At 38.9% G+C, this 19618-nt stretch overlaps 1 protein-coding gene across 2 annotated transcripts in view; it reads right to left on the reverse strand.

The window, feature by feature from the left end:
• The window catches only part of HHIPL2 (HHIP like 2), a 245544-nt gene that overhangs the window by 30978 nt on the left and 194948 nt on the right, over positions 1–19618 (reverse strand). The gene's annotated exons all lie outside the window — the stretch shown is intronic.

The following is a 19618-nucleotide window of genomic DNA, read 5'->3' on the forward strand; positions in this document are numbered from 1 at the left end:
GGTGGAGGGAAGTATATACCACTTGTTACACCTATGGACTCTCCTCATCTTATGAAAGAAATGTAGTTGAATAAAGTAAAACCTATACAAAAAAGCCTTACTACATTCTGTACACGGGAGGATTTTCAAAGACCTTCATATACTACCAAATGATGATAGCTAATTAATTCAACAGTAAACACATTTTATTTCACCAAACCAATAAACTGTGCAAATAATTTTTTTTAGATACATTTGAGTAATTTTAAAATTAACATTTTTATGGCCAAACACTTCATTAAAATCATACGCCGGCTTTTTTCTGGCCGCACCATAAAAATAACTCTGGTATTGAGAGTCCACATAAAGGCTGCGTTAGGCTCCAAAAAAGGAGCGTAGAGCATTTTTAACGCAGCTTCAACTCTCGATACCAGAGTTGCTTACGCAAGCGGCCAGCCTCAAAAACGTGCTCGTGCACGATTCTCCCATAGGAAACAATGGGGCTGTTTGAGCTGAAAAAAAACCTGCAAAAAAGCTGCGTTCAGCTCCTAACGCAACCCCATTGTTTGCTATGCGGAAACACTTCCTATGTCTGCACCTAACACTCTAACATGTACCCCGAGTCTAAACACCCCTAACCTTACACTTATTAACCCCTATTCTGCCGCCCCCACTATCGCTGACCCCTGCATATTATTAACTGAAGCTGAAGAGGTCCATGATCCGAATGAAGTCTTCTATCAACGGCATCTTCAATCTTCTTTCTTCCGGATCCATCTTGCAGACCTCCGACGTGGAACATCCTCTTCTCCCGACGCCTACTAGCCGAATGACGGTTCCTTTAAGGGACGTCATCCAAGATGGCGTCCCTCGAATTCCGATTGGCTGATAGGATTCTATCAGCCAATCGGAATTAAGGTAGGAATATTCTGATTGGCTGATGGAATCAGCCAATCAGAATCAAGTTCAATCCGATTGGCTGATCCAATCAGCCAATCAGATTGAGCTCGCATTCTATTGGCTGTTCCGATCAGCCAATAGAATGCGAGCTCAATCTGATTGGCTGATTGGATCAGCCAATCGGATTGAACTTGATTCTGATTGGCTGATTCCATCAGCCAATCAGAATATTCCTACCTTAATTCCGATTGGCTGATAGAATCCTATCAGCCAATCGGAATTCGAGGGACGCCATCTTGGATGACGTCCCTTAAAGGAACCGTCATTCGGCTAGTAGGCGTCGGGAGAAGAGGATGTTCCGCGTCGGAGGTCTGCAAGATGGATCCGGAAGAAAGAAGACTGAAGATGCCGTTGATAGAAGACTTCATCCGGATCATGGACCTCTTCAGCTCCCGCTTGGATGAAGACTTCAGCCGGATCATGGACCTCTTCAGCCCCCTGCTTGGGCTTGGATCAGGACATCGGAGGAGCTCTTCAGGACGGATCGGTGAACCTGGCAGGGTGAAGATAAGGTAGGAAGATCTTCAGGGGCTTAGTGTTAGGTTTATTTAAGGGGGGTTTGGGTTAGATTAGGGGTATGTGGGTGGTGGGTTGTAATGTTGGGGGGGGGATTGTATGTTTTTTTTTACAGGCAAAAGAGCTGAATTCTTTGGGGCATGCCCCGCAAAGGGCCCTGTTCAGGGCTGGTAAGGTAAAAGAGCTTTGAACTTTGGTAATTTAGAATAGGGTAGGGCATTTTTTTTTGGGGGGGGGGCTTTGTTATTTTATTAGGGGGCTTAGAGTAGGTGTAATTAGTTTAAAATTGTTGTAATATTTTTCTTATGTTTGTAAATATTTTTTTATTTTTTGTAACTTAGTTCTTTTTTATTTTTTGTACTTTAGCTAGTTTATTTAATTGTATTTATTTGTAGGAATTGTATTTAATTAATTTATTGATAGTGTAGTGTTAGGTTAATTGTAGGTAATTGTAGGTAGTTTATTTAATTAATTTATTGATAGTGTAGTGTTAGGTTAATTGTAGGTAATTGTAGGTAGTTTATTTAATTAATTTATTGATAGTGTAGTGTTAGGTTTAATTGTAACTTAGGTTAGGATTTATTTTACAGGTAATTTTGTAATTATTTTAACTATTTTAGCTATTAAATAGTTCTTAACTATTTAATAGCTATTGTACCTGGTTAAAATAAATACAAAGTTACCTGTAAAATAAATATAAATCCTAAAATAGCTATAATATAATTATAATTTATATTGTAGCTATATTAGGATTTATTTTACAGGTAAGTATTTATCTTTAAATAGGAATAATGTATTTAATAAGAGTTAATTAATTTCGTTAGATGTAAATTATATTTAACTTAGGGGGGTGTTAGTGTTTGGGTTAGACTTAGCTTTAGGGGTTAATACATTTATTAGAATAGCGGTGAGCTCCGGTCGGCAGATTAGGGGTTAATAAGTGTAGGCAGGTGGAGGCGACGTTGTGGGGGGCAGATTAGGGGTTAATAAATATAATATAGGGGTCGGCGGTGTTAGGGGCAGCAGATTAGGGGTACATAAGGATAACGTAGGTGGCGGCGCTTTGCGGTCGGCAGATTAGGGGTTAATAAGTGTAGGTAGGTGGAGGCGACGTTGTGGGGGGCAGGTTAGGGGTTAATAAATATAATATAGGGGTCGGCGGTGTTAGGGGCAGCAGATTAGGGGTACATAAGGATAACGTAGGTGGCGGCGCTTTGCGGTCGGCAGATTAGGGGTTAATAAGTGTAGGTAGGTGGAGGCGACGTTGTGGGGGGCAGGTTAGGGGTTAATAAATATAATACAGGGGTCGGCGGTGTTAGGGGCAGCAGATTAGGGGGACATAAGGATAACGTAGGTGGCAGTCGGCAGATTAGGGGTTAAAAAAAATTAATCGAGTTGCGGCGATGTGGGGGGACCTCGGTTTAGGGGTACATAGGTAGTTTATGGGTGTTAGTGTACTTTAGAGCACAGTAGTTAAGAGCTTTATAAACCGGCGTTAGCCCAGAAAGCTCTTAACTACTGACTTTTTTCTGCGGCTGGAGTTTTGTCGTTAGATGTCTAACGCTCACTTCAGATACGACTCTAAATACCGGAGTTAGAAAAATCCCATTGAAAAGATAGGATACGCAATTTACGTAAGGGGATCTGCGGTATGGAAAAGTCGCGGCTGAAAAGTGAGCGTTAGACCCTATTTTGAGTGACTCCAAATACCGGAGTTAGCCTAAAACCAGCGTTAGGAGCCTCTAACGCTGGTTTTCACGGCTAACGCCAAACTCCAAATCTAGGCCATATTAATTTAAGTACAAGTTATCTAATGTAAAAGTATGATTTGAGCAGTCTTTTGTGGAGATCTGCTGTAGAAGGCTTTTGTGTACCACAATTAAATTTTTTTGTAATAAGTGAATCATTGCAGGATTTCCCAATGGATTGGAATTGCTTTGAATCTGAAAACTTTAAAAATAAATAATTTTATTATTTTGGGGGGCTTTTTTATTTTATTAGGGGGCTTAGATTAGGTGTAATTAGATTAAAATTCTTGTAATATTTTTTTATTTTTTGTAATTTAGTGTTTGTTTTTTTTGTACTATAGTTTAGTTTATTTAACTTATTTTAGTTTAGATCACAGTAGTTAATTTATTTAATAAATTTAATGATAGTGTAGTGTTAGGTGTATTTGTAACTTAGGTTAGGATTTATTTTACAGGTAATTTTGTAATTATTTTAAATAGGTAGCTATTAAATAGTTATTAACTATTTAATAGCTATTGTACCTAGTTAAAATAAATACAAAGTTGCCTGTCAAATAAATATAAATCCTAAAATAGCTACAATGTAACTATTAGTAATATTGTAGCTATCTTATGGTTTATTTTATAGGTATTTAGTTTTAAATAGGAATAATTTATTTAATTATAGAAAATTTATTTTGTTTTATTTAAATTATATTTAACATAGGGGGGTGTTATGGTTAGACTTAGGTTTAGGGGTTAATAACTTTATTATAGTAGCAGCGGCATTGGAGGCGGCAGATTAGGGGTTAATAATTGTATGTGGGTGGCGGCGACGTTGGGGGGCAGATTAGGGGTTAATACAATTTATTATAGTGTTTGCAAGGCGGGAGTACAGCGGTTTAGGGGTTAATACATTTATTATAGTGGCGGCGATGTCCGGTCAGCAGATTAGGGGTTAATAAGTGTAGGTAAGTGGCGGCGACGTTGGGGGGGGGCAGATTAGGGGTTAATAAATTTAATATCGGTGTCGTCGATGTTAGGGACAGCAGATTAGGGGTTCATAGGGATAATGTAGGTGGCGGCGGTGTCCAGTTGGCAGATAAGGGGTTAAATAATTTTATTATAGTGTTTGCGATGTGGGGGGGGCCTCGGTTTAGGGGTTCATAGGTAGTTTATGGGTGTTAGTGTACTTTGTAGCACTTTAGTTAAGAGTTTTACGTTCCAGCGTTAGCCCATAAAACTCAACTACTGACTTTTAAATGCGGTTGGAGTCTTGGAGGTAGAGGCTCTACCGCTCACTTTCTCCAAGACTCGTAATACCAGCGTTAGGCAAATCCCATTAAAAAGATAGGATACGCAATTGACGTAAGGGGATTTGCGGTAGCCTCGAGTCGCAGAAGAAAAGTGAGCGGTGAGCCTCTACCTGTCAAACTCGTAATACCAGCGTTAGATAAAAAGCAGCGTTGGGACCTCTCAACGCTGCTTTTTAAGGCTAACGCAAAACTCGTAATCTCGCCGATAATTTTTAAACTAGAGTGTCAATTTAATACAGAGCTGCAAGATATTTGGTATTCTTTTTTTTTTCATTATCAAAGAAGGGTCAGAGATGCAGACCTTAGAAATATACCTGCATAGAAAATGAAAAAAGGACGTTAAACTCAAAATGTAATTCTGCATAAATGATTAAATTATGCATAGTGAAAAAATCTTGCAATTCACTTTCAATATTTATTTTGCATATTTTACCTCTAATTTAACTTCCTTGATCAATGTAGGAGGTTTTTTATCGCTCTCCCAAACTGGCTACAGCAAATGACAATTAATAGGCTTTTGAAGGAGTGTGTCACTGGACTGCAAAATGATTTTAAACTATTTTTTAAACCATTTAGGGGTCACTTCCAAGCTTTTTGAAAAATATATCCATTTCTAAAGAAAAACATCATTCAATTGTAAGTTGATTTCTGTACATAAATCAGCTGATACATTTTTTTTTTAGGACTGTGTTTGAACCCTTTTTTCTATGCAATTTTTTTGCAGTGCAGGGCTTAACAGGATATGAAACCCACAAATTTTCTTTCATGATTTAGGTAGAACATATCGGGCTCCATTACATATGCAGCATCACCTGCAAAAGCCGGCGCCGCGATTTTGATATTATAATTGTGGCACGTATATTTCACCAGTCGAATGCTATTTTTACTCCCATAAGCTAACATAGAACAGCGTCGCAAATCGGTATCACATATTCAGTGCAAGGACTTGCGCACCGAAAATGGAGACATTTTACTCCATTTTCACCCCGCCACACATAGGCAGGCGCAGCAAGCCTTGCGCTGAGTATGTGAGTGCCGTAACTCCCTGAAAATAGTAACTAACACCTAACGCCTGTGCAATATATATCTACCTCCTGAAAATAACTAACACCTAAAGCATGCGCAATATCTATACCTGTCAACCGTAATCCCCCACCGCAATAACTAATAAAGTATATTAACCCCTAATCTGCTATTAACCCACATCGGAACTAATAAAAAAAAGTATTAACCCCTAAACCGACAACCCCCCACAACGCAATATACCTATTTAAACTATTAACCCCTAATCCGCAATTCACCCACATTGCAAACTACCGAATAAAAGTTTTAACCCCTAAATCCCCCAACCCCAACATCGCAAACTACCTATTAAAACTATTAACCCCTAATCCGCCATTAACCCACAACACAATAAACCTATTAAACTATTAACCCCTAATCCGACAAAACCCACACAACGCAATGCTAATAAATCTATTAATCCCTAAACTATAAATAACTAATCACTAAGCCCCTTAACCTAACACCCCCTAAATTAACTGAATTACATAAATTAAAATAAAACTAAATTACAATTAAAATAAAAGAACTAACATTATTTTAAAAATAAAACACTAAGTTTAAATTAAACTAAAATTACAGAAAATAAAAAAAGTCTAAAATTACAGAAAATAAAAAACAAAATTATCAAAAATAAAAACATTATACCTAATCCCTATGGCCTAGATTTAGAGTTGGGCAGTAGCCATCAAAATCAGCGTTAGAGGCTCCTAACTCTGGTTTTTACCGCCCGCTGGTATTTGGAGTCAGTCAGGAAAGGGTCTAACGCTCACTTTGCAGCCGCGACTTTTCCATACCGCAGATCCCCATACGCCATTTGCGTATCCTATCTTTTCAATGGGATCTTTCTAATGTCGGTATTTAGAGTCTTGGCTGAAGTGAGCGTGAGAAATCTAACGACAAAACTCCAGCCGCAGAAAAAAGTCAGTAGTTAAGAGCTTTCTGGGCTAACGCCGGTTTATAAACCTCTTAACTACTGTGCTCTAAAGTACACTAACACCCATAAACTACCTATGTACCCCTAAACCGAGGTCCCCCCACATCGCCGCCACTCTATTAAAATTTTTTAACCCCTAATCTGCCGCTCCGTACACCGCCGCCAGCTACGTTATCCCTATGTACCCCTAATCTGCTGCCCCTAACATCGCCGACCCCTATATTATATTTATTAACCCCTAATCTGCCATCCCCGCTATCGCTGACACCTGCATATATTTTTTAACCCCTAATCTGCCGCTCCGTACACCGCCGCAACCTACATTATACCTATGTACCCCTAATCTGCTGCCCCTAACACCGCCGACCCCTATATTATATTTATTAACCCCTAATCTGCCGCCCCCCAACGTCGCCTCCACCTACCTACAATAATTAACCCCTAATCTGCCGACCGGATCTCACCGTTACTATAATAAATGTATTAACCCCTAACGCTAAGTCTAACCCTAACTCTAACACCCCCCTAAGTTAAATATAATTTAAATCTAACGAAATAAATTAACTCTTATTAAATAAATTAATCCTATTTAAAGCTAAATACTTACCTGTAAAATAAACCCTAATATAGCTACAATATAAATTATAATTATATTGTAGCTATTTTAGGATTTATATTTATTTTACAGGTAACTTTGTAATTATTTTAACCAGGTACAATAGCTATTAAATAGTTATTAACTATTTAATAGCTACCTAGTTAAAATAATTACAAAATTACCTGTAAAATAAATCCTAACCTAAGTTACAATTAAACCTAACACTACACTATCAATAAATTAAATAAATAAAATACCTACAATTATCTACAATTAAACCTAACACTACACTATCAATAAATTAATTAAATAAAATACCTACAATTAAATACAATTAAATAAACTAACTAAAGTACAAAAAATAAAAAAGAACTAAGTTACAAAAAATAAAAAAATATTTACAAACATTAGAAAAATATTACAACCATTTTAAACTAATTACACCTACTCTAAGCCCCCTAATAAAATAACAAAGACCCCCAAAATAAAAAAATGCCCTACCCTATTCTAAAATTAAAATAGAAAAGCTCTTTTACCTTACCAGCCCTTAAAAGGGCCCTTTGCTGGGCATGCCCCAAAGAATTCAGCTCTTGTGCCTGTAAAAAAAACATACAATACCCCCCCCCAACATTACAACCCACCACCCACATACCCCTAATCTAACCCAAACCCCCCTTAAATAAACCTAACACTAAGCCCCTGAAGATCTCCCTACCTTGTCTTCACTTCGCCGGGTTCACCGATCCGTCCACCGAAGTCTTGATCCAAGCCTCCGAAGTCTTGATCCAAGCCCAAGCGGGGGGCTGAAGAGTGACGTCCATCCTCCGGCTGAAGTCTTGATCCAAGCGGGCAGAAGTGGACATCCGAACCGGCAAACATCTTCATCCAAGCCGCATCTTCTATGTTCTTCAATCCGATGACGACCGGCTGATCTTCAAGACCTCCAGCGCGGATCCATCCATCTTCACCGACGACTTCCCGACGAATGACGGTTCCTTTAAGGGACGTCATCCAAGATGGCGTCCCTCGAATTCCGATTGGCTGATAGGATTCTATCAGCCAATCGGAATTAAGGTAGGAAAATTCTGATTGGCTGATGGAATCAGCCAATCAGATTCAAGTTCAATCCGATTGGCTGATCCGATCAGCCAATCAGATTGAGCTTGCATTCTATTGGCTGATCGGAACAGCCAATAGAATGCGATCTCAATCTGATTGGCTGATTGGATCAGCCAATCAGATTGAACTTGAATCTGATTGGCTGATTCCATCAGCCAATCAGAATTTTCCTACCTTAATTCCGATTGGCTGATAGAATCCTATCAGCCAATCGGAATTCGAGGGACGCCATCTTGGATGACGTCCCTTAAAGGAACCGTCATTCGTCGGGAAGTCGTCGGTGAAGATGGATCGATCCGCGCTGGAGGTCTTGAAGATCAGCCGGTCGTCATCGGATTGAAGAACATAGAAGATGCAGCTTGGATGAAGATGTTTGCCGGTCCGGATATCCTCTTCTGCCCGCTTGGATCAAGACTTCAGCCGGAGGATGGACGTCACTCTTCAGCCCCCCGCTTGGGCTTGGATCAAGACTTCGGAGGCTTGGATCAAGACTTCGGTGGACGGATTGGTGAACCCGGCGAGGTGAAGACAAGGTAGGGAGATCTTCAGGGGCTTAGTGTTAGGTTTATTTAAGGGGGGTTTGGGTTAGATTAGGGGTATGTGGGTGGTGGGTTGTAATGTTGGGGGGGGCATTGTATGGTTTTTTTACAGGCAAAAGAGCTGAATTCTTTGGGGCATGCCCCGCAAAGGGCCCTTTTAAGGGCTGGTAAGGTAAAAGAGCTTTTCTATTTTAATTTTAGAATAGGGTAGGGCATTTTTTTATTTTGGGGGTCTTTGTTATTTTATTAGGGGGCTTAGAGTAGGTTCTAATTAGTTTAAAATTGTTGTAATATTTTTCTAATGTTTGTAAATATTTACAAAATATTTGTAAAAATTATAATTTATATTGTAGCTATATTAGGCTTTATTTTACAGGTAAGTATTTAGCTTTAATTAGGATTAATTTATTTAATAAGAGTTAATTTATTTTGTTAGATAAAAATTATATTTAACTTAGGGGGGTGTTAGTGTTAGGGTTAGACTTAGCTTTAGGGGTTAATACATTTATTATAGTAGCGGTGAGATCCGGTCGGCAGATTAGGGGTTAATTATTGTAGGTAGGTGGAGGCGACATTGGGGGCGGCAAATTAGGGGTTAATAAATATAATATAGGGGTCGCCGGTGTTAGGGGCAGCAGATTAGGGGTACATAGGGATAATGTAGGTTGCGGCGGTGTACGGAGCGGCAGATTAGGGGTTAATAATAATATGCAGGGGTCAGCGATAGCGGGGGCGGCAGATTAGGGGTTAATAAGTGCAAGGTTAGGGGTGTTTAGACTCAGGGTTCATGTTAGGGTGTTAGGTGCAGACTTAGGAAGTGTTTCCCCATAGGAAACAATGTAGCTGCGTTAGGAGCTGAACGCTGCTTTTTTGCAGGTGTTAGGTTTTTTTTTCAAACAGCCCCATTGTTTCCTATGGGGAAATCGTGCACGAGCACGTTTTTGAAGCTGGCCGCGTCCGTAAGCACCGCTGGAATTTAGAGTTGCAGCGGCGGTAAATATCCTCTACGCTCCCTTTTTGGAGCCTAACGCAGCCCTTCTGTGAACTCTAAATACCAGCGGTATTTAAAAGGTGCGGGAGAAAAAAAGTATGCGTAGCTAACGCACCCCTTTGGCCGCAGAACTCTAAATCTAGCCGTATGAAAATAAAAAAGCCCCCTAATCTAATACTAAACTACCAATAGCCCTTAAAAGGGCCTTTTGTAGGGCATTGCCCTAAGTTAAACAGCTCTTTTCCTTAAAAAAAATTCTAAGTCCCCCCTCTAACAGTAAAACCCCCCACCCACCAAACCCACCAAAATAAAAAAACTAACACTAAAAAACTAAACTCCCTATTGCCCCTAAAGGGGCATTTGTATGGGCATTGCCCTTAAAAGGCATGCAGCTCTTTTACTGCCCTTAAAAGGGCATTCAGATCTTTTAAGAGTGCCCATAACCCTAATCTAAAAAAAAAAAATTTTTTTTTTAAAAAAGCCTAATAGGTACTGACGGTTCCTAAAGTCCGGCGGTGAAGTCTTCTTCCAAGCGGCAACCGGTTCCTGAAGTCCGGCTTTTAAGTCTTCTTCCAAGCGGCAACCTCTTCTATCTTCATCCAGGACTGTAGAACTGAAGACCGGCGACCACGGAACTGAAGACCGGCAGATCCTCTTTGTACGATCGCCGCCGTACACTAAATTGAATAGCCAATAGGATTTCAGTAGCTCTCATCCTATTGGCTGATTTGAATTTGAAGAATCAAATCAGCCAATAGGAATTCAAGGGACGCCATTTTTAATCCCGTACTTTGAATTTACTATTCAGTGTATGACAGCGATCGTACAAAGAGGATCCTCCACGCTCCATGGCTCCGCGGAAGCCGGTCTTCAGTTCCGCGGTCCTGGATGAAGATAGAAGAGGTCGTCGCTTGGAAGAAGACTTCACCTCTGGACTTCAGGAACCGGTCGCTGCTTGGAAGAAGACTTCACCGCTGGACTTCAGGAACCGTGAGTACCTATCTGGGGGTTAGAGTTAGTCTTTTTTTTTATTTTGTAGATTAGGAGATTAGGGTTATGGGCACTCTTAAAAGAACTGAATGCCCCTTTAAGGGCAATGCCCATACAAATGCCCCTTTAGGGCCAATAAGTAGTTTAGGTTTTTTTAGTGTTAGGTTTTTTTTATTTTTGGGGGTTTGATGGGTGGCGGTTTTACTGTTAGAGGGGGACAGTATTTTTTAAGGAAAAGAGTTGTTTAACTTAGGGCAATTCCCTACAAAAGGCCCTTTTAAGGGCTATTGGTAGTTTAGTATTAGATTAGGGGGTGTTTTTATTTTGAGGGGGCTTTTTTATTTTCATGGGATTAGATTTAATTTTTTTATTTTTGATAATTTTGTTTTTTATTTTCTGTAATTTTAGCTTTTTTTATTTTCTGTAATTTTAGCTTAATTTAAACTTAGTTTTTTTATTTTTAAAATTTTGAATTTAGTTTTATTTTAATTTATGTAATGGTGTTAATTTAGGGGGTGTTAGGTTAGGGGGCTTAGTGATTAGTTATTTGTGTTGTGGGCTTTGGCGGTTTAGGGGTTAATAGATTTATTAGCATTGTGTGGGTTTGGCGGATTAGGGGTTAACAGTTTAATAGGTTTATTACAGTGTGGGTTAATGGCGGATTAAGAGTTAATAGTTTTAATAGGTAGTTTGCGATGTTGGGGTTTGCGGATTTACGGGTTAATACTTTTATTATGTAGATCGCGATGTGGGTGAATTGAGGATTAGGGGTTAATAGTTTAATTAGGCATATTGCGTTGTGGGGGGTTGTAGGTTTAGGGGTTAATATTTTTTTATTAGTTCCGATGTGGGTTTGATGGTGGATATAGTGTTTTTACGTGTCGGTTTATTTTTGGGAGGCGTGTTAGACTTTTCTCGGGAGATTTTTTTTATTTTATTTATTTTCTTAGGTGCCGGCAGTTTCTAAAGTGCTGTAAAGTCACTGGCGTCTCCAGAAATTTGTATTTACACTCATTTCTTGACATTGCTAGTTTATCCGACCTATGGCACTTTATGAACTGCCGGCAGGATTTATGTAATACCCCGATGTGCAAGGTGAAATTACGAGCGGCGCGGGCTTCAGCACTTGCGCTGAAGCCTGCGCCGTATATGTAATCTCGCCCATCATTTTAAAATAGAAGTTTACTTCTCTTATCAAATTTGCTGCATTCTCTTGGTATCATTTGTTGAAGGAGCAGCAATGCACTACTGGTTTCTAACTGAACACATAGGCAAGCCAATGACAATCAGTATACATATTCAGCAACCAATCAGCATCTAGAACCTAGGTTATTTGTTGCTCCTGAGCTTTCCTAGATAAACCTTTCAGCAAATGATAACAAGAGAAGGAAGTAAATTGGAAAGTTGTTTAAAATTGTATGCTCAGTCTGAATCATGAATGTCTAATTATGACTTTACTGCCCCTTTAATATGTGATGCACATATACAAATGTTTTTCTTTTTCTTTTGTTTTTTTAATACAATAATTCTCCATTGCTCTTTAAAGTGATTTTTGTAAATCACAAAAAGAAGATTTTGTATATAGAATATCATACAAAAGGACAGTAAATTCCTGAAAAATTCTATATGCTTATTTTAACTTTATAAAAAATTATGCCAATTTCATCATCACTGCATGGTATAACATACCAGATGTCAAGTATGGTGCCAACTTCTTTTACTGTGTCTTGAAAATCAATCATTTTGCTATATAAATAAGACATCAGCAAGGTGCTATATGACAATATGTCATCTTGCATAACTTCCAGTTTTGTATAATAGTATATGCCATATCATTTAAATGACAGATTCCACAGTGACTGCTACAATATTTGGCTGTTGATGGTTGCTCATTTTGTTATGATATTTTACACAGAGAAGGAGAAGAATATTTCTATACAGTAAGCAGATATTTCATGCATGATTAACCTAAAATCGAATGCAACTTCAGGAACATTATAATTATTATTAACTAGTATAATGTAGCAATATGACATTTATTTAATTAATTGTCACGTTCTAATTATGAGTAGAAAAAACTTTGTAACATACTTTAATTTGTATCAGAATGTTCATGATTTCATTGAATTGTTTAGGCAAAAAAATATTATATATAAAATTTCTTAAAATTATATGAATTTGTTAATTGCACACAACTAAGGACATTGGTTCATTTTTATTTTTTTAATTGTTCACTCTGTCTAAATCAATAAAAGAAAAAATTGTGTTTCATGACCTTTAACTGGAAAGGCCACAGGTTTTCTGATTTGAGGTCATTTTAGTGGCGGAACTACAATTGGGGCGGCAAGTCATAGAAACCAATCTATACAATGTGTACAGTGCTCATGCAGGGGAGCCTTTTATTAGTGCAGGTTGCAAGTTTAGTTAGAAATAAAAACAATAATAAATTAGCAGCATTTTAAAAGTTTAACTTAACAAGATTATTAAGGGATATATGCTTAATATATATATATATTATATCTCTCCTCAAAATCATCATACAGAGCAGCATGTATATTATTACTTACTACTGAGTTACCTTTGGGGAACCAAAAATGATTTTGCACCAGGGCCCTCTTTTGAATAGGTCAGCTATTGGGTCATTTGGATGAAAGAGAGTGTCACACCATGGGGTGCGATTGCTTTACCCTTCATTTATCTATGGTTCTCTGCACATAGTACAGGCTAAGTAATGAGGGCATTGGTGTGATATATTTATGCATGGGTAGGCAATAAGAATTGTCATAGATATCACATGAGCAAAATCCCTCTTCTACCACTTTGCAACCAGCACAGATGTGCATTGGCAGCCCATTGGAATTATTGTATGTGTTTATTTGTTTATCCATGTATTTATGTCTCAGAGTCAGCTCATTCTGAAAGTTTCCAGGTTCAGTCATAGGGCCTGTAACTAGGGTTGCCACCTCAGCCATGTTTTCCTGGACACTTATGAGTTACACATGCTGCAGGGTGTCCAGGGTCACTATTCATGTGCTTTCCAGGTACGCAGTGCATGTTGCCCTCTGCAACATCACAAAAATAATTTTGCATCATGGCCCTCTGTTGAGTAGATTGTCCAGTAAACAGTGTAGTCCCTCTCTCTGCCCCTTCCTCTCCCTCCCTCCCCTCCCTCCCTCTCTCTGTGTCCTTTCTCTCTCCTCTCTCTCTACCTCTCTCTCTGGCCCTCTGTGTCCCCTCTCTCTCTGTGTGCCCTCTCTCTCTCCCTCTCCCTCCATCTGTGTCCTCTTTTCCTCCCTCTTTGTCCCGGCCCCCCTTCCTCTCCCCTCCTCTGTGCCCTTTCCCTCCCTCTGAGTCTTCTCCCGCTATCTGTTTCTCTCCCTTTCACCCCCCCCCCCCCCCTTCTTCCCTCTCTTCCCTCCCTCTCTCTCTCCCCCTCCCTCTCTCCCTCTCTCTCTCTCTCTCTCTCCCTCCCTCCCTCTCTCTCTATTCCCCTCCTTCCCTTTTTCTCTCCCTCTCTATGTGTCCTCTCTCTTCCTCTGTGTCCTCTCACTCTCTTTTTTTATGCAATACCACCCAGGGCCAGATTTACATCTCAGGTGCCTGTAGGCACAACCGCCCCCCCCCCCCCTCCTCATAAAAAAAGTGAAAAAAACAGGATTTCTGGCCCTGTGCCCTAAAGAAAACACAAGTATGCGAAAATAGAGGTGATTGTAAGACACTATACACTGAAAGCAGAGTTCTCTGATTTATATTGGCAGCGGGATTTTTATTTATTTATTTAAATGGAGGCTTAAAAGGACGTAAAACCCAATATTTTTTCATTAAACAACTTTCTCATTTACTTCTATAATCATATTTTTTTGTTTTCTTGTTATCCCTATTTGAAAAGCAGACATGTAAGCTCAGGAGTGTGCACGTGTCTGCAGTATTATATGGCAGCAGTTTTGCAACAATGTTATACATTAGCAGGAGCACTAGATGGCAGCACTATTTCCTGTCCTGTAGTGCTTCAGGAATGTGCACGCTACCTACCTAGGTATCTCTTTAACAAAGAATAACATGAGAATTAAACATTTTTGATAATAGAAGTAAATTGGAAACTTTTTAAAAATTGTATTCTCTATCTGAATAATGAAAGAAAATGTTTGGGTTTAATGTCCCTTTAAGGCAAATTATACAAACAATATGGAACAATAAATATAGCTACAGTACAGTACGTACATCAAATAAGACACAATCTTTGGATCTTTCAATATTGATCAATAAGAAAGGCAAAAAGAGCATCTGAGAATTCCATTAAACAATATTCAAGCAGTAAACCAACTGTAAAGTCTCTAAATTACTCATAAAGGCCACTTGTGCTCCTCCTGAACCTGTATAGCAATAATAGCACAAGAGGGTACTGGGATTTATGTCAAATGTTAGACGTCTTTCTCTTTAAATATTTTTTGCAAATATTAGATTATACTGTATGTATGTATATATATATATATATATATATATATATATATATATATATATATATATATATATATATATATATATATATATATATATATATATATAAAATATAATATCACATCTCTGGGGGTCCAGTGGAGTAGTAGTGTGTGTGTGTTTTTTAATAGAGAAAAAAAATCCCTTTGATTTTAATTTATTGTCCATTTGCAGTTTACTTTATATTTAATATATTGCAGAACCTGCAATTTATTAAATAAAAAGCATTCCCTCCCTGGTAGTCTAGTGGGGAAGCATTTGGTCTGCACCTCTGTCTGGTACAGACCATATTAAAAGCTCCTTCTTGCTGGCTCTCAGTGATGTGAAACAGTGCATGCTGCACTAACACTGAGAGCTGGATCCAGGAGGGGAGCGATTAGTATGGTCTGCATCATACAGAGGCGCAGAACAAATGCTCCCCCACTAGACTACCAGGGAGGGAATACTTTTTATTTAACCCCTTGGTGACCGTGGATGTCCCAGGCACGTCCTACAAAAAAATACAATTAAGGACCAAGGATGTGCCTGACACGTCTTCTGGAGTTTCAAGTGATGGAAGCGATTGTGATCGCTTCCAGGCGCTTTCAAGGTATTGCAGTGATGCCTCGATATTGAGTCATCACTGCAATACCTTTTTTTACCCACCGATGCAGAGAGAGCCACTCTGTGGTCCTCTCTGCATCGGCAAGCGATGATGACGATCGTTGATGGGTGGGAGTCATTGCAGGGAGGTGGGTGGGTGGCCCATCCTGGAGGATATCCAGTAGAGGGAGGTCAGATTGCACACAGGGGTGCCAGGAGCGCGCACGGGCGGGAGCGGGGGGGGACTGCTACACTATGGAACTAGTAAAGTGTAAAGGGAAGGAGGGAGAGGGGGATAAATGTTATCCAAGGGATCTGGGAGGAGGTGAATGGGAGGTTATTGAGGAGGGGGCAGCTACACTACAGAAAAATTAGGATTTTTATTTATTTTTTTAATAAAAAAGCTAATTGTATGGCAAACTGGGTACTGGTAGACAGCTGCCAGTACCCAAGATGGCGGCAAATAGGTAGAGGGGGAGGGTTAGAGAGCTGTTTGGGGTGGGGGGATTAGGGAGGTTGGGGGCTAAGGGGGGATCCTACACTGCAGAATATATATATTTTTTTTAAAAAAGCCTTTTATTTTAGTACTGGCAGACTTTCTGCCAGTACTTACGATGGTGGGGACAATTGTGGGGTAGGGGATGGAAAAGAGCTGTTTGAGAGGGGCCAGGGAGGGATTAGGGGGTGGGATGTGTCAGGTGGGAGGCTGATCTCTACACTAAAGCTAAAATTAACCCTACAAGCTACCTAATTAACCCCTTCACTGCTGGGCATAACACAAGTGTGGTGCGCAGCAGCATTTAGCAGCCTTCTAATTACTAAAAAGCAATGCCAAAGCCATATATGTCTGCTATTTCTGAACAAAGGGGATCCCAGAGAAGTATTTACAACCATGTGTGCCATAATTGCACAAGCTGTTTGTAAATAATTTCAGTGAGAAACCTAAAGTTTGTGAAAAAGTTGACGATTTTTTTTATTTGCTCGCATTTGGCGGTAAAATGGTGGCATGAAATATACCAGAATGGGCCTAGATCAATACTTTGGGTTGTCTACTACACTAAATTAAAGCTAAATGTAACCCTACAAGCTCCCTAATAAACCTGTTCACTGCTGGGCATAATGCACGTGTGGGTTAGAGAGCTGTTTGGGGTGGGGGGATTAGGGAGGTTGGGGGCTAAGGGGGGATCCTACACTGCAGAATATATATTTTTTTTTTAAAAAAGCCTTTTATTTTAGTACTGGCAGACTTTCTGCCAGTACTTACGATGGTGGGGACAATTGTGGGGTAGGGGATGGAAAAGAGCTGTTTGAGAGGGGCCAGGGAGGGATTAGGGGGTGGGATGTGTCAGGTGGGAGGCTGATCTCTACACTAAAGCTAAAATTAACCCTACAAGCTACCTAATTAACCCCTTCACTGCTGGGCATAGCAGCAGCATTTAGCAGCCTTCTTATTACCAAAAAGCAATGCCAAAGCCATATATGTCTGCTATTTCTGAACAAAGGGGATCCCAGAGAAGCATTTACAACCATTTGTGCCATAATTACACAAGCTGTTTGTAAATAATTTCAGTGAGAACCCTAAAGTTTGTTAAAAAGTTGGTGAAAAAGTAAATGATTTTTTTTATTTGATCTCATTTGGCGGCGAAATGGTGGCATGAAATATACCAAAATGGGCCTAGATTAATACTTTGGGTTGTCTTCTAAAAAAAAAAATATTCTTGTCAAGGGATATTTAGGGATTCCTGACAGATATCAGTGTTACAATGTAACTATCGCTAATTTTGAAAAAAAAAATGGTTTGGAAATAGCAAAGTGCTACTTGTATTTATTGCCCTATAACTTGCAAAAAAACAAAGAACAAGTAAACATTGGGTATTTCTAAACTCAGGACAAAATGTAGATACTATTTAGCATGGTTGTTTTTTGGTGTTTGTAGAGGTGTAACAGATTTTGGGGTCAAAGTTAGAAAAAGCGTTTTTTTCCATTTTTTCCTCATATTTTATCATTGTTTTATAGTAAATTATAAGATATGATGAAAATAATGGTATCTTTAGAAAGTCCATTTAATGGCAAGAAAAACGGTATATAATATGTGTGGGTACAGTAAATGACTAAGAGGAAAATTATAGCTAAACACAAACACCACAGAAATGTAAAAATAGCCCTGGTCCCAAATGGTAAAAAAATTTGAAAAGTGCTGTGGTCACTAAGGGGTTAATATATTTCAGGTTCTGCAATATATTAAATATAAAGTAAACTTAGCCAGCCTCAGATTTCTCCACTTTGGTCTGGGCATCAATATGGTGTCACCGTGTCCAGGGATAACGTAACGTTACAAACCCCACTCCTCCCACACTTGTCCCCACACTGAATCTCCAGGATTCCCCACTCACACACCATATGCCGTTATCGCGGCTCACCTCTTTCTTTTTACAATTACATCCAGCTAATACTTCCTGAGAAACACGTCACTAACATCATGTGACACTGGCCAAACCTATCGTATTGTTACTGACAAACTAGGGAAGAGTATAGAGACACACGCTATGCGCTAATATCCCCCAGCAGTTCCTGTATAACAGTCTCATGTCTACACTGCCTAATGGTAAATCCGGCCCTGATACTACCTCCTCAATATTAATGACTCATGAGGTGTCCCAAATTTGGGTCTGAGAAATCTTGTCCCCTTACTTTCAGTTCCTGTCAGTAGTGCAATGCTGTCCCTTCAGCAATGGATAAAAAGAGAATGAAGAAAATTTGATAATAGAATTAAATTGGAAAGCTGTTTAAAATTGTATGTTCTATCTGAATCATAAAAGAAAATTTTGGGGTTTACTATCCCTTTAACTTGAATGATGTTAGCAGAGCTGGACTGTATATAAAAAACAGCCCTGGAAAAATTAAAGATTAAAGACCAGCCCTATATTGGGCCAGATTACAAGTGGAGCGGTATATTTTCCATGCAAGCGTTATCAGGTTTGTGCGTTCCTTTTTTTGCGTGCAAGTTAAATTACGCTTGTATTACAAGTAAAAAAGAAACGCAATCACTTGAGCGCAACTGAAGTTAATGCTTGTTGGGTTAATGCGTCTTTAGAGCTGTGGATAACTGTTTCACAATACAAAAAAGTATCACAAAACACATTGAAAATACATTACACAATACACTTACACTCATAATAACACCATCTAATAAAAAAAAGTATTAAAAAAAATATTGCACAAAAAAGTTATAAGAGCTGAAAGATCTGAGATCTCAGGTGTAAGAGAAAAAAATGTGGTCCAATCCTCCCAGAGGCTGAAGTGCATTCCGTGAAATGCAGATACCTGACTCCGCTACATGCTGAACAGTGATTGGAACATCTTTTTATTTGTTCCTTAAAGGGGCACTAAACCCAAAAAATGTATTTCATGATTCAGATAAATAATACAAATTTAAACAACAATCCAATTTACTTCTATTATTTATTTTGCTTCATGTTTTAGATATCCTTAGTTGAAGAAAAAGCAATGCACATGGCTGAGCCAATCACATGAGGCTTCTATGTGCAGCAACCAATCAGCAGCTACTGAGCCTATCTAGATATGCTTTTCAGCAAAGAATATGAAGAGAATACAATAAATTAGATAATAGAAATAAATTAGTGTAAGGAAAGTGGGTGCAGTAATTGCTCATATGACACTTGCTTAAACTTGTGTTGCCTTTAAGAGAGTGTGAGCATAAGACACTTGCACTAACTGGTGTGACTTTGCCTTTAAGAGAGTGTGCCTTTAACAGAGTAAAAGACATTAATTAACTTCAAGTAGA

Source organism: Bombina bombina, chromosome 4, assembly GCF_027579735.1.
Source record: "Bombina bombina isolate aBomBom1 chromosome 4, aBomBom1.pri, whole genome shotgun sequence".
Lineage (NCBI taxonomy): Eukaryota > Metazoa > Chordata > Amphibia > Anura > Bombinatoridae > Bombina > Bombina bombina.